We start from the raw sequence: 15,113 nt of genomic DNA, 5'->3' as shown, positions 1-15,113 counted from the left end.
CTACCAACTTTTGCCTATATAAATAGGCTAACTATTTGTATTTCATATAGAAAGTATCACATAACAAGAAATATTGTGTTGACTAATGGAGTTATAAATAGGATAAATGAGATAATGAGAGGTAGGGTGAATTAGAATCTTTAATACTTTAAAATTTTTACCAATTCATTCACATCTATCAGTAAACTTGTGCATATTAAATTTTTAATGAAAATCTATTGCAGCATATAAATTTAATCAATAACATTGTACATGAAAATAATAAAAATAACACAATATTTGTTAGCCAAAAACCCTCCAAGCTGAAGGTAAAACTTCTGTGGGAATGACACCCACAAATCTTCACTACCACAGTATTACAGTTAACTAGTTAAGGTTACAATATTGATAATAAGATATGATCTACCCTATGAGGAGTCTACCACATTAAAGGCTTAAGAGACTACTAGGTCTCACCTTGTTAGAGGATTTAACACTTATGACAAAGTAAGAACTCTATTAGGAGATTTATAAAGATATGTTAACACCACTCCATTGAGAGATTTACCTTGATTCAAGTCGGTTAAAACTAACTCTGTACATGACTTTTAGTTTTCTCTGGAAGCTAATTTTAAGTCTTCTCCTAGCTAATTGATCCTCTCCTCTGATCTAGTATTACTTGTCGTTCCCTTTCACTTCAATGCTTTGAATAGGTCAAGTGTTTCTCTAATAAGTGATAACAAAACCCTTTACTAAGTTATGATCTTATCTCAATCCTCGACTTTACTCCTTACAAACATTAATACACCTCTCTACTCTTTCTCTTACTCTACATACCCTTAGTCTAGGTTAATATCATCGCTATTTATAGAGCTTCCTACAAAGTTTTCTAGATGATTTCATGTTTTGCCTCTTTATCTTGATCATTGAACACAAAACATAGGGATCTATGATACACATCATGGAAATATTTTGTAACAACCTCTGCATGTATCTAATGTTCTATAAAAACCTCTAAAAAATTTAAATGTTCCTTCCATGTCAGCTTGATAAATGTTTTTTGTCAAATTTTATTCCATTCTAGACTTTTATGTAAACTATGCATTGCTTGATTTTTATTATTTTTAGATGCTCGGAATTATTTTTGCTTGGTTGCTGATGAGCTTAGCTTGTATACAAAATAATTAGTGACCATAAATTGCTGGGCTTCTATAGAGCTTGGTACATACTTGTTTATGTACATGTCTCAACCTATAATGAGTATCTCGGTCATAGTGATGATTGTCTAACTCGGCCTTGTAAATCAATAAGTAGTTGACACTAATAGACAATAATAGTTCGAGATAAAAATAATATTAATGTTATTATACCTCTTAGAAATCATATTATTAATTAGTCTTATATTTTTATTGTCAACTTCATTTCCTATTGATTAATCTAACTCTTCCATTAGATTCTTGTTTAATATTTTTTTTCATTAATTCTAACATGCTACTAGAGATAATTTTGAAAGATTCAATTTATTTTCTTAGAAGTCTTGGAAAATATCATATGATATTCATTTGTGTTTTTATATAAAATGGAGACTCGTATAGGATTTATGAAGACCCACTAATCTCTTTTGCATATATTTTAGTTTTCATTGATCTGATAATTGAAGCACTCTAGAGGATTCTTCGAGTATTTATAAAATCTCCTTTATATCTAGAAGGCTTGAGAAAGTTAAGATTGAATTTTCTTTCATCCAAGTTAGAGTTCATTTGCATAAGCTACAAGATTGTACTTATATCTTAGATATGCAGAACATCATGCAAATAGAGCATTTTTAGGCTAAAAGGACCCTTGGATTGTGTTTGAAAGGCTTAAGGGATTAATTTTGTTATGAAATGTGACCTATTTTGGTGTCTTGATCTCTCTATGGAAAAAGTTATTTTCCAAAGCCTCTACATACAAATTGAGGCAAAACATTTTAAATATGTATCGAATATTATCAGCCAATTCTTGAATAATAGGCCAAAACACAATCGAACGAAGTCACCAACTATCAAAATTTCTCCCAATTCAAAGAGTGAATTGTTGCACAATCCAAGGAGGTTTCCCTCATGTTGTTTAAGCACACAAATAATACCACCCATGTGGGTCCCACATACCAATCAACCACACATGCAAACTACTGATGTGGACCATAATTGACCACTTCTGTTTGTATTAGTATTGATAAATCTTCATTTTAAAGTTCTAGAAACCCAATAATTCATCAATGTAGGACACAACATTATTTAAAATGTTGCCAACACACTATGTAAAATTAAATGGCCATGTGCCAATAGTAGTCACTAATTTTTCTTTGTCATAGTTTTCATTTGAGTATCAATTTTAAACTTGATTCTTTTGATTCACCCCTCACCATTTACATTTCTAATTTATTTGTTTGACTTTGAAATTGCATAGGTTGGTTATTCAAACTCAAAATTTGATGCAATATTTTTTGATCTTCAATAGAATTTCCCTGAATTTGCAGTGTTGTATTATTATTTTTACTTTGGTGTATGGATTTGACAAAAAATGCAATTTTTCATAATTATAATTGATTAATGCTAAATTTTGCAACTTCTGGAGTTTCATTTGGGCTCATATGGACACATTTTGTAGTATTTTTCCTTTGAAGTGCATGAAATTTTGTCTACTTTCTAGATCTGGTATCATTCTAGAGAATCATATGTAGACATAACACTATCATACTTTGGTCTTTTATGGCCATATTTGGCACTTGTAACTGATAAGATTCTTGAGTGATGTTGTGTTCTATATTTTTAAGTCTTGTAGAGATTCATATTTTTAGTTGTAATCATCAAAATAATAGGCCAACTTTGATCCATTTTGGAAATTATTAATTGTAGATTTAATAAATTAGACAATGCTTTAAAATTATTGCATCCTATTTGGGGAGGGGGACATGATTTCTGATAAAGTTAATTGGGAGGATGATATAGTTTTATTTATTTATTGATTTGGTTCATTTTTGCAATACAACTAGGAAAAGCATAATTTGAACTCCCTAACTCCATATATCTATGAATAATAGAAAAATTAAATATGGAATTATCTAAGGGATCAAGGTTGCATAGGATATGTAAATGAATCAATTACCACACCTATTGATACTAATTCTCTTCAAGAATGGGATAACATTCATGATAAATATCTATTAGAAATGTTTAGAATAACTAAGAGGGTGGGGGGGTGGGTGAATCAATTACTCAAGGTCCATAAGTACCATTTGAACAAATAATCATTAAACATCCATCATACTACTTATCCTACTATAACTCACACTCTACTTTATAATAATAAAAAACATTACTAGTAATCCACTATCCTATTATATCAAACATGATGAGTGTACAACATGTAAATGTAAAATACCATTTAAAATTCAATCACAAGTTTGGCACTGGGATTTAATTTGGAAACCAAATTTGGGAAAAACTACTAGAAAAATGTCACCAATTTTTCACTCTTTTGAAGTGAGCTCTATTAGGAATAGACACTATTAAAGCTTACAATATACACTATTAAAGGTGACCTAATTAGAGGTTTTAATCACCCTTGTAGGAGTGGCCTTATACAAAGGACTTTGATTATTCCATTTAGAATGTCACCTTACTGAAGGATTTACATAGACTATTAAGTCATTCAAATGAGTGTTAGGTCAACCTTTGATTAAAAGGATTTCAATACAAACAATTTACAATTATTAGAAAGAAAATAATAGGTTTTGATCTTTATGATTTACAACTCACTTTTGTAGGTTCAAATCACTTTTGGTTCATGTTCTGAATCATTGATAAGTCCCCTTCTCAACTCTATCTCTTAACTTGCCTGGAAATCCTTGAAGAAGTTATCCTTCTTCACATCAAACTTAAGCCTTCTGCTCAAATTTAATTATCAACTTTAGAAGCATCTATACACGTATTTATTTTCCTTTCTTCTCTCTCACACTCACACATTCATGCATGCATACATGAGCACATGTGCACACATACACATGCACACACACACACATGCACACACACACACACACACACACTTCTCTTTGTCTCTAGACCTTGTTAAATAGGTAATTCTAGCTTGGTCATTTTTTCACAATCACCATGGATCTTAGGGTTTACGATCTAGTCCATCAGGTTCATTATATCTGTACATCTTCTTCCTCTTCTATAAATTTCTCATCCATCAAATTCAGTCATAGGAATTCTACCTAATTGTCTCCTTTAATTAAATAATCCAACTAATCAATCTTATCTTCAACATGCTTTCCATATCCTAAGAAATTAACTAAGTCAACTTGAAATCACAATTCCTCTTGTGTATTCAAAATACTATTACTTGACCATGACTAAGTTATGGCACTCAGTCATTACTTAGTCTCTCAGTCACTATAGATCTCAACAACACCTATCATTGAATTTATATTGATCCACATTCAACACTTAATTTTCTCAATACTTACTATGGCTTAGATCACACTAGCATCACTTGGCATTCCTTGATTAATCTTAACATCCATAATACAAACAATCACTTTGTTTATCATAGTCTAACTAATCAAATTTCCATTGTAACTTCCTATTAATAACTCAACCTTTCCTCTAAATACTTTTTTTATGATCAATCTCTCAAACCCTCTTCATCAATCAAAATAGATATGACCTTTAGATCATATAGAAACATGTCTTATCAGTAGAATTGACATCAATGACAAAACAACAATTGTTCTGGTTGTAGTTTCCAACAATCTCCCTCTTTGGCATTAATGGAAAAACCTCAATACATCACTTTAATATAGGAATACAATCTCTTGCTTTGTTACCATGGAATACAAAAAATTTTCACTATGACCGAATAATATCCTTAGTTTCATTCAAATGCTCATATCGTATCCTTTGTCATATTCAAATCTCTCACTCTATAGTATATCTCTCTCTTTCGTAATTTTCTCCCTCATTCTTCTTTAATGATTCTCTCCCTCTTTGACAACAATGCCAAAGAAAATCAATTACTTAATGCATCTTGATCATGTAGATATTTGCATGCCTAGCTGAATTCTTTCATCTATCTATGACTAATCTATTATGCTAGTCTTCTTCTTACTAATCTTTACTACCTTATGGATCTTCTAAAGTAGAATTGTCTACATCAATGTTTATGATGTTTTGAGTATCACACTTGAAGAAATTAACCTTGTCTTCTCAAGTTAATTTATTAAGTGGAATCACCCCTAATTTACATCTAAGATATTAATGATCATCTTTAGGTAAGTCTTTAGTGAACATGTCTTCAATTTGTTCTTTGGTGTGCACATATTATAACATCACTTATTTGTCTTGAACTACTGCTCTCAAATAGTGATACTTAATAGAAATGTGATTGGTATCAGTGTGCATCATTGGATCCTTTGATATGTTTATAGAACTTATGTTATCACAATAGATAACCACTTGATCTTTAATTTCCTCTTTTATTCCTTCCAACAATTGTTTGATCTACATAATGTTTTAATAGTTCATTGTAGTTGCCACATACTTGGCTTCAACTACTAATTGGGAAATATTGTTATGTTTCTTGATTTTCCATGAAACCGGTCTCTTTCCTAGAAAGAATGTACCTCCAATAGTGATTTTTTTGTCATCAATATTTCCTACCCAATCAGAGTCACTGAATATCTTCAGTTCAAACCTATCACTTCTCTTGTAATACAATCCATAGTCTTTTGTACCTTTCAAATATCTCAATATCTTTTTCACTTCTATCATGTGATTCTCCTTAGGATTTTCTAAAAATCTAACAACTATCCCAACTGCTAATGCAATGTTTCATCTATTATGAACAATATCTTGCAATTTTCCAATCATTGATCTATATAGTAACCAGTTCACATCAATAGTTTAATCATTTTTAGATAACATATGTCCTATTGAAAAAGGTGTGCTTACAAGTCTTGAATCTTCCATTCTAAAAGTGTTTAGTATCTCTTTGATATATCTAGGCTAAGTAATAAAAATAAAAAAACTTCATTTGACATACTTACAATCCAACAAAGAATTTGACTTCACCAAAAATAGACATTTCAAATTGAACCTAATTTATTCACTCAGCAAATGGTGTTAGATTATGGTGACTGATCAGGAAAGTATTCTACATACTTCATAATTAGTGGGGTTCGAGCTGTGGCCAACATTGTAGCTGACATATGGCCGACATGTTCTAACCCTAAAATGACATAACATACTTTTATAAAAGGGTTTAGGGTTAGGTATTTTCAATATAGTGTGGTGCAAAATTGGTTCTTGGGGTAGTATTGAGCTGTAAAGGATTACAAATTGTAATCAGGTTGTAATCACTGGATTGTAATAAGATTGGACTTGCTATTTGGTGGACGTAGCCCAAGGATTGAGTGAACCACGTTAAATCTTGGTGTCTTGTGTTCATTCCTATGTGATCTATTATTTTTTATTATTGGTTATATTTGCATGTAGTTTTTATTTCTATCCATGGTTTTATCCTAAAAAGTGGTATCAGAGCCTAGTTGTCTTTTAGTTATCCTCTATAGAAAAGTTTCATAGTTGAGTAGGACTCTCATGGTTGAGTAGGAGCAATGGAAGATGAGGGTAAATTGAGGGTTGATAGATTTAATGGGTAGAACTTCTAGTTATGGAAGATGCAAATAGAAGACTATATGTATCAGAAGGATTTATAGAAACTATTGGAAGGCAAAGCCAAGAATCAAGGATCTATGTCAGATGCTAAATGGAATCTTTTGGATAGAAAGACACTTAGAAGCATTCAGTTATGCATGGCACCATTGGTGGCATTTAATATTACAAAAGAAAAGATGATGGAAGAGTTGATGAAAACCCTAGCGATACTGTATGAAAAGCCTTCCACTTCAAACAAGGTATTTCTCATGAAGCGTTTATTTAATATGAAAATGGAAGAAGGTGGATCTATTGTAGATCATTTAAATGAGTTTAATACTATTACTAGTCAGTTATATTTTGTGGGTATAAATTTTGATGAAGAAATTAGGGCTCTCTTGATTTTGTGTTCTTTGCCTGAAAGTTGGAATGGCTTGGTAATGGTGGTGAGTAGTTTTGTTCCTGGATCTAGTACCCTAAAATATGATGATGTGATCAGTGTTGTTTTGAGCGAGAAAACAAATAGGAAATCCTTAGGTGGATCTATATTAGGAAGTGATTTGAATGCACAAAGTAGGGGTAGAATGACTGAGAGAGGAAGTAACTATGGAAATCATGGGAAATCAAGAGGAAAGTCAAAGGGGAAGAGGTCTTAATCGAGAGGACCAAACGATTGTCAGTACTATGGGAAACCAGGGCACAAAAAGAAAGATTGCTGGAATCAAAAGAAAAATGGAGATGAATCAAATGGAGACAAGGAGGCAAATGTGGTAAGTAACAAATCTGAAGAGGATGCTTTGCTTTTGTCTTTAGAAAGTGTTGATGATTCATGGGTTTTAGATTCTGGTGCTTCATTTCATGCTACACCTCATAGAGTTTATTTAATTGATTATGTCCAAGGGGATTTTGGGCTCGTTTATTTGGGGGATAATGAATCTTGTCAAATTTTCGGAAAGGAAAAAATTAAGATTAAGTTGCAGAATGGGAATCATTGGCTACTACATGAGGTAAGACATGTTCCAAGGTTGAGTAAGAATTTAATTTCAGTGGGGCAAATCGGTGATGAGGGTTGTATAGTTAATTTTAATGATAAAAATTAGAAGGTTTCAAAAGGTTCCCTTGTAGTAGAAAAAGGTGTGAAAGTAGGAACCTTATATCTTTGTATAGGTCATATTGTTCCTTCTACTTTGATTATTTTAGAGAAAAATGAATGTTCAGGAACAATTGCTACAACTGAGCAGCGAGAAATAATAGTTTCTGTAGATTCTGATATAGCGTTGTGGCACAATAGACTTGGGCACATGAGTGAGAAAGGTATGAAAGTACTTCATTCAAAGAAAGTTTTACTAGGTTTGAAATGTGTTAATATAGATTTCTGTGAAAGTTATGTGTATGGAAAACAAAAGAGAGTGAGTTTTGTAAAGACTGGGAAGGAAAATAAAAAGGAAAAATTAGAGCTTGTGCATACAGATGTATGGGGACCAGCTTAGGTATCTTCCCTTGGTGGCTCTCATTATTATGTTACATTTATTGATGATGTAACTAGAAAAGTATGGGTTTATTTCCTTAGAAAAAAATTTGATGTATTTCAAACTTTTATGAAATGGAAATGCTTGGTTGAAAATGAGACTGGTAAGAAATTAAAATGTCTTAGATCTGATAATGGTGGTGAGTATTGCAGTCATGAATTTGAAGATTATTTCTTCACTAATGGTATTCATAAACATAAAACTATTTCAAGGACTCTGCAAGAAAATGGAGTGGTTGAATGCATGAACAAAACTATAATGGAGCACACAAGGAGCATGATGTTGCATGTTGGGTTGCCCTTACACATGTGGGTGGAGGCTATCAATAATGCAATATATTTGATTAATAGAGGTCCCTCTATTCCTTTGGGCTATGGTATTCTAGAGGAAGCATGGATTGGTAAGAAGGTGAGTTATTCTTTTCTCAAGACCTTCAGTTGTGAATTGCTCATATAAACTCTAAAAATAGAACCAAGCTAGAAGCTAAATCAAATAAATGTGTCTTTGTTGGATATGCCATTAATGAATTTTTTTATAGGCTTTGGGATTTTGAAAATCATAAAATTGTTAGAAGCCAGGATGACATATTCAATGAGAAAGTGTTGTACAAAGATCTATTGTAGCAACATGAGAAGAAAGAAGATGATTATGTAGTGCTGGATGATACTCCAAAAGCTGATGTTCCAACCATTCCTCATGATGTGCAACAAATACAACAACAAATACCACACACACTAGTGAATGTTAGACGATCAACGAGGCAAATTAGACCTCCACAAAGATTTTCTCCCTCTTTGTATTCTATTTTACTTAATGATGCTAGTGAACCTGAAAGTTATGATGAAGTTGTGTAGGTGGATACTAAGATTTAGTGGGAGTTTGCAATGAAAGATGAAATGGAGTCTTTGCTGAAGAATAAAACATGAGATTTATGCAAGATGCCTGCAGGTAAAAAGAATTTATAGAATAAGTGGGTTTATAGGTTGAAAGAAGAGGAAGGAGGTCAGAAAAGATTTAAGGCCAAGTTAGTTGTAAAAGGATTTGCACAGAAAAAGAGAATTGATTTTGATGAGATATTTTCTCTTGTTGTTAAAATGACTTCTATTTGTACTGTTTTAAGTCTTCTGGCTACGGAAGATTTTCATTTAGATAAGTTGGATGTTAAAATAGTCTTTCTTCATGGTGATTTAGATGAAAAAATATATATGGCTTAGCCACATGGTTTTGAAGTCAAAGGTAATGAGAATGTAGTGTTCAAATTGAAGAAAAGTTCATATGGCTTGAAGCAAGCACCTCGGCAATGGTATCTAAAATTTGACAATTTTATGCATGAGCATGGATATAATAGGTGTCATTCAGATTACTATGTTTATTTTAATAGGTTGGATGATGATAGGTACATTATTTTATGTTTATATGTTTATGATATGCTTGTAGTTGGGTCTAACATGGATCATATTAAGGGGCTAAAATGCTAGTTAGCACATGCATTTTCTATGAAGGATTTGGGGGCAGCAAAAAAAATCTTTGGTATGAAGATTTGCAGAGATAGGAAGAATAGAACATTAATGCTATCTCAGGCTGATTATGTTGAGAAGGTGTTGCAACATTTCTCTATGGAGAATGCTAAAGCTGTCAGCACACCTTTACCTAGTCATTTGAAGTTGACTAAGGAGATATGTCCTAAGACACAGGAAGAGGAGGATAAGATATCTAAGGTACCCTATGCTTTAGCTGTAGGAAGCTTGATGTATGCTATGGTATGTACTAGGCCAAATATTGCACATGCAGTGGGAGTTGTTAGCAAGTATATGAGTCATCCAAGATTTGAGCATAGGAATGTTGTCAAGTAGATTCACTAATATTTGAGAGGAACATCCAATAAGTGTTTACACTTTGGGAGCTCTACTACTAATTTATAGGACTATGTTGACTCAGATTTGGCAGGAGATATTGATACTAGGTGGAGTACTATAGGTTATGTACTTACTATTGGTGGGGTAGCTATGAGATGGGTTTCTAGGTTATAGAAGATAAATACTCTATCCACTAAAAAGGTAGAGTATGTTGATGCTATAGAGGCAGCCAAGGAGATGATATGGCTTCAGTTCTTCTTAGAAGAATTGGGACATCCTCAGAAGGATAACTATTTGTTCACAGATAGTTAGAGTGCCATTCATCTTGTAAAGAATTCAGCTCTACTTTCTAAGACAAAACACATACAGTTGTGGTACCATTTCATTCGGTCAGTTTTGGAGGATGGATAGCTAAAGTTGGAGAAGATCCATATAAATGACAATCTAGCAGATATGTTGACAAAGGTTGTAACAAGGGAGAAGCTGAACTCTTCTTCAGCATTGGTTGGTCTTTTAGACTGAACATGAATCAAAGAACAATAGAGCCCAGGGTGGTTTGATCTAGTGGGAGCCCCATGTGGTAGTGCTATTGCTACAAGATCAATCTCCAAGTGGGAGATTGTTGTTTAGTGTGGAACCTGATCAGTCCCCAAGTGGGAGATTGTTAGATTATGGTGACTGATAAGGAAAGTACTATACATACTTCATAATAGTTGTAACCCGAAAATGGCATAAAATATTTTTATAAAAGGGTTTAGGGTAAGCTATTTTCAATATAGTGTGATGCAAAATTGGTTCTTGCAGCGATATTGAACTGTAAGGGATTACAGATTGTAATTAGGTTGTAATCACTGGATTGTAATATGATTGGACTTGTTGTTTGGTGGACATAGCCCAGGGATTGGGTGAACCACATTAAATCTTGGTGTCTTGTATTCAGTTATGTGTGATCTATTATTTTTTGTTATTGGTTATATTTACATGTAGTTTTTATTTCTATTCGTGGTTTTATCCTAACAAATGGTTTGCATAACTCTTATTTTCCTCCAAATATAATATTATCAAGAAAGATCTCACATAGCAGTACTTCATTTCTCTTACCAATCTTCAAATATAGGTTATTGTTATCATTTTTCCTTTCAAAAGAAATCTTCAACAAATAATTGTGTAGTGTTTCATATCATGCTCTTGGGGCTTGTTTCAATCCATAAAGATATTTTCTTAGTTCATATACCATATTTTTCTTTTCTAGGTCCACAAATCCTTCAAGTTGTTCTATGTACACTTCTTCCTCAAGTATAGCATTTAAAAATGTAGATTTAAGATCCATTTGATATACCTTGAAATTCTTGTAGGCTGAACATGCAAGTAGATTTATGACTCCTTCCAGTCTTACATACTAGTCTTGCCTTGTTCCTTATTACTTCATCATTTTCATTCATCTTATTTCTAAAAACCCACTTTTTTCTAACAAAAAAAATTCTTTTGGTCTTGGTACTAAAGAACAAGTATTGTTCATTTCAATTTATTCAATTGCTTCATTCATTTCTTGATTCCAATCTCCATTGTCTAGAGAATCTTTTATTGATTTGGGCTTAAATTCACAAAATAAGCATGTATCATCTTTGAGTTTGGTTCTTGTCATAACACTTGATTCAGCATCACCAATAATATTTTCATGTTTTTGATGTCTTCTAATAAACTTGCTTAGCATAGGTGATTTCCTTCTATATTCTTCAACAGGTTCATCTTGAAAAATAATGTAAATCTCATTTTATCTTTCTTGTCTAGGTTCTCATCTAGATTTTGCATGCTTGACATTGTCTCCCTGATGGTCAACATTGCATATCTGTGACTTGACATCTTAAGTGTCTTGCTCGGTACCCATTGTCTATTACTCAAAAACCTGTCATTGCACCTCAACATTCCATGTTTCTTAGGGAACTACATCTTGGTTTTCTTTTTCATTAGGAGTGTTGGAGCATCATCATCCACATAGATGAATGAACTATAATCTTTAGGTCCTTCTTTACATGTAAGATCATTTCTTGCTGCAAACTCATCAACTTTCACATTTGCACTTTCCAAAACTATGTTAGTCTTAGAATTCAAACACTTATAAGTGTTACTCTTAGTGGAATATCCTAGGAATATACCTTCATCACTCTTTACATCAAGTTTTCCTTTCCTATTATCTTTGAATATATATAGCATTTACTTCCAAAGATCTTGAAATATTTAACATTAAGAGAATATCCATACCATGGTCCAAAAGGTGTAGCATTTTTAACCTTCTTGACTTGTACTCTATTTAGGGTATAGACAAGAGTACTAACTACCTCTCTTCAATATTTTTGTGATACATTCTTCTCCATCATCAATGTTCTTATATAGTCCATTGTTGAATTATTTCTTCCTTTAGCTATCTCATTCTAAGGAAGGGTCCTTGGTGCTAACATCTATAATTTAATTCATCTATCATTACAAAATTTATTAAAATCATTGGAAATGAATTCATTACCTCTATCAGATCTCAAACACATTAGAATTTTCCCTATTTATTTTTGAACTTTGGATAAAAACACTTAAATAACTAAAAAACATCAAATTTAGATTTAAGAAACATCACAGTCATCATCCTAGAATAGTCATCAAAAAATAGAATAAAATACTTATCTCCACAATAGATTTGAACATTAATAGGTCCACATAGGTCAGTATGAACCAATTAAAAAATATCACTAGATGTGTATGTTTTTCTCTTCAAACTAGACTTTGTCATTTTTCCCAAGTGACATTGTTTACACAAAGCATTGTCAGGCTTCTTTAGTTTTGACAAAACTCTTACATTCTTTAGTTTACTAATGTTTACCAAATCTTCATAGTGTCATATATAGAAATGTTCTTATTGTGCAAAAAAACATGTCTCATTAGATAAATATAGATAGAACAAGTTACCTTTACCTCTTGTTTGATCACCACTTCCAATTACATTACCATCAACATCATAAATATTTTCCTTTCTATAATGGAATTCAACTCTATATCCTAACTTATTCAGCTATGAAATACTCAATAAATTATAGTTATGTCCTTCAACCCAATAAACATTTTCATACTTAATTTTGTTAGTCAATTGAATTGTACCTTTACCTTTCATGACTTATGAAATATCATTACCAAAATTAACACATCCACCTTTTTATGGTCTAATATCCTCAAATTTGTTTCTATCACGGGTCATATAATTGGAGAAACCACTATCAATTATCCATCTACCACTCTTGTTCACATAAGATATTTATTTAGTTTTCTCATCTTCATCAAAATCTTCATTTATAACAACATAGACAATTTCATCATCATTACTATTAGATTTAGAATCATTCTTTTCTTCAACAATATAACATGATTTCTTACCTTTTTCATCCTTGTTCTTTTTGTAATATTTATCATCTCTTCTTCCTTTGTACTTTATTTCCTTGCTTTCATCATTTTGTTCTTTGTCAAGACACAAGGCAACAATATTTCTTTTTTTTTATGAATATTTCTTTTCTATTAAAAAAAATACTCAGGTTACAATTCACAAAAAAGGGGTCAAGGGATACAATATCACCCTATGAATGAGTTCACACAACCAAAACTAGACTAATAATATGGCCACAGCTGGAAACAAAAACTATTCATAAAAAAAAAACATCTAAAGCAACTTGAGGCTGCCAAAGTAGTACCGACCAAGGGTGGTGGATCATCTTTGTCATAAAAACCCCAATAATCTTTGGGATTCAGGGTAGGCTGGGAATAATCTAGCCATCATCAATAGCAGTAGTAATAGTGGTAGCCTCAACATCTTTAACCTCTAGCTATGGAGGAGAGATTGCCAAGTCCAAGTGAGGCCACTTTCTAGAATGCACCCGATGAATACCAAGAGGAGGAGCCGAGGACCAGCCAGAGCCACCATGAGGTGGAGAAGTTGAGTGACACCTCCATTCACCATCACCACCATTGGGAGAGCAGTAGCAAAAAGCATGGGAGCACAAGGTGTGTGAGTGGTAGCTTGAGGAATGGCATCGAGGACAATGGCCATGAGGCATTGAGGTATCTACCGAGGCATTAGGAGGAACTCTGTCAATAGTGTAGGGAGCATTGCCCCAATGGTTTAGCAACTAGTACAGGTGAGCTACCTCAAGGGAAACTTTTCTATCTTGCACCTAAATTTGTATAATTACATTATTACAAATGCATTCCTTAGTGTACATAGCAATGTTAACATCCAAAAAATTGTGTGTGAAAAGAAAAAAAATTCTATCATTCCATAGAGAAAATAGAATTTCCATCCTGAAGGTATGCCAAATCTAGGTGAACTTTCAAGGAATTCTAGGAGAGTCACCCAATAAGATCATGTGCCAAGAAAAAAACTCAAGCCTAAATGGCTTAAAAAAATCATGAATCCAATGCTAATAATTTTTTAGCACACTTATAAAACCAAAAAATATGTAAGAAAGATTTTGGTTGTCCAAAAAATGGTCACCTAGTGTTAGAAACCCCAATGTGTTTTAGCCAAGGCCCTGGGGAAGACCTTGGAAGGCTAGGCACCAAACAAAATGTGCAATATTGGGTTTAGTTATAACATTCCAAATGGTATCAAAGCATTTTATCCATTGAGAAAGAGAAGATTGCAAATGCCATCTTTGGTTGAATGTATCCACCATTAGAATATGTGGAAAAAGCCATCTGTATTGCAAATTTTTCTTGTAATTAGAAAATGGAGTGGCAGGATACCACTTTCAATCAAGCCACCAAGGTCTAATAGACTGAATCCTCACTTTATGAACTAAGTGAATAGGGATGGAAGAAAGTAGCAGGTCAAAAGTCTATCAATCTAAATAGATAAGGTGGTACTATACTTGCATGTCTTCCTAGGTCCTAAAACTCATGGTGACGCTTGAAAAGAGGTCCTTAGGAGTTCTGATGCCATGTTTAAAAAATTGCAGAGCATTGGTATCTTGAGTCTTGGCAAGGGGAGTACCCTAAATTGAAAATAGGGGAGA

This window comes from Cupressus sempervirens, chromosome 1, assembly GCF_028749045.1.
Source record: "Cupressus sempervirens isolate cs-2001-9-10 chromosome 1, ASM2874904v1, whole genome shotgun sequence".
Taxonomy (NCBI): Eukaryota; Viridiplantae; Streptophyta; class Pinopsida; order Cupressales; family Cupressaceae; genus Cupressus; species Cupressus sempervirens.
Note: the sequence above shows the minus strand (reverse complement) of the source record.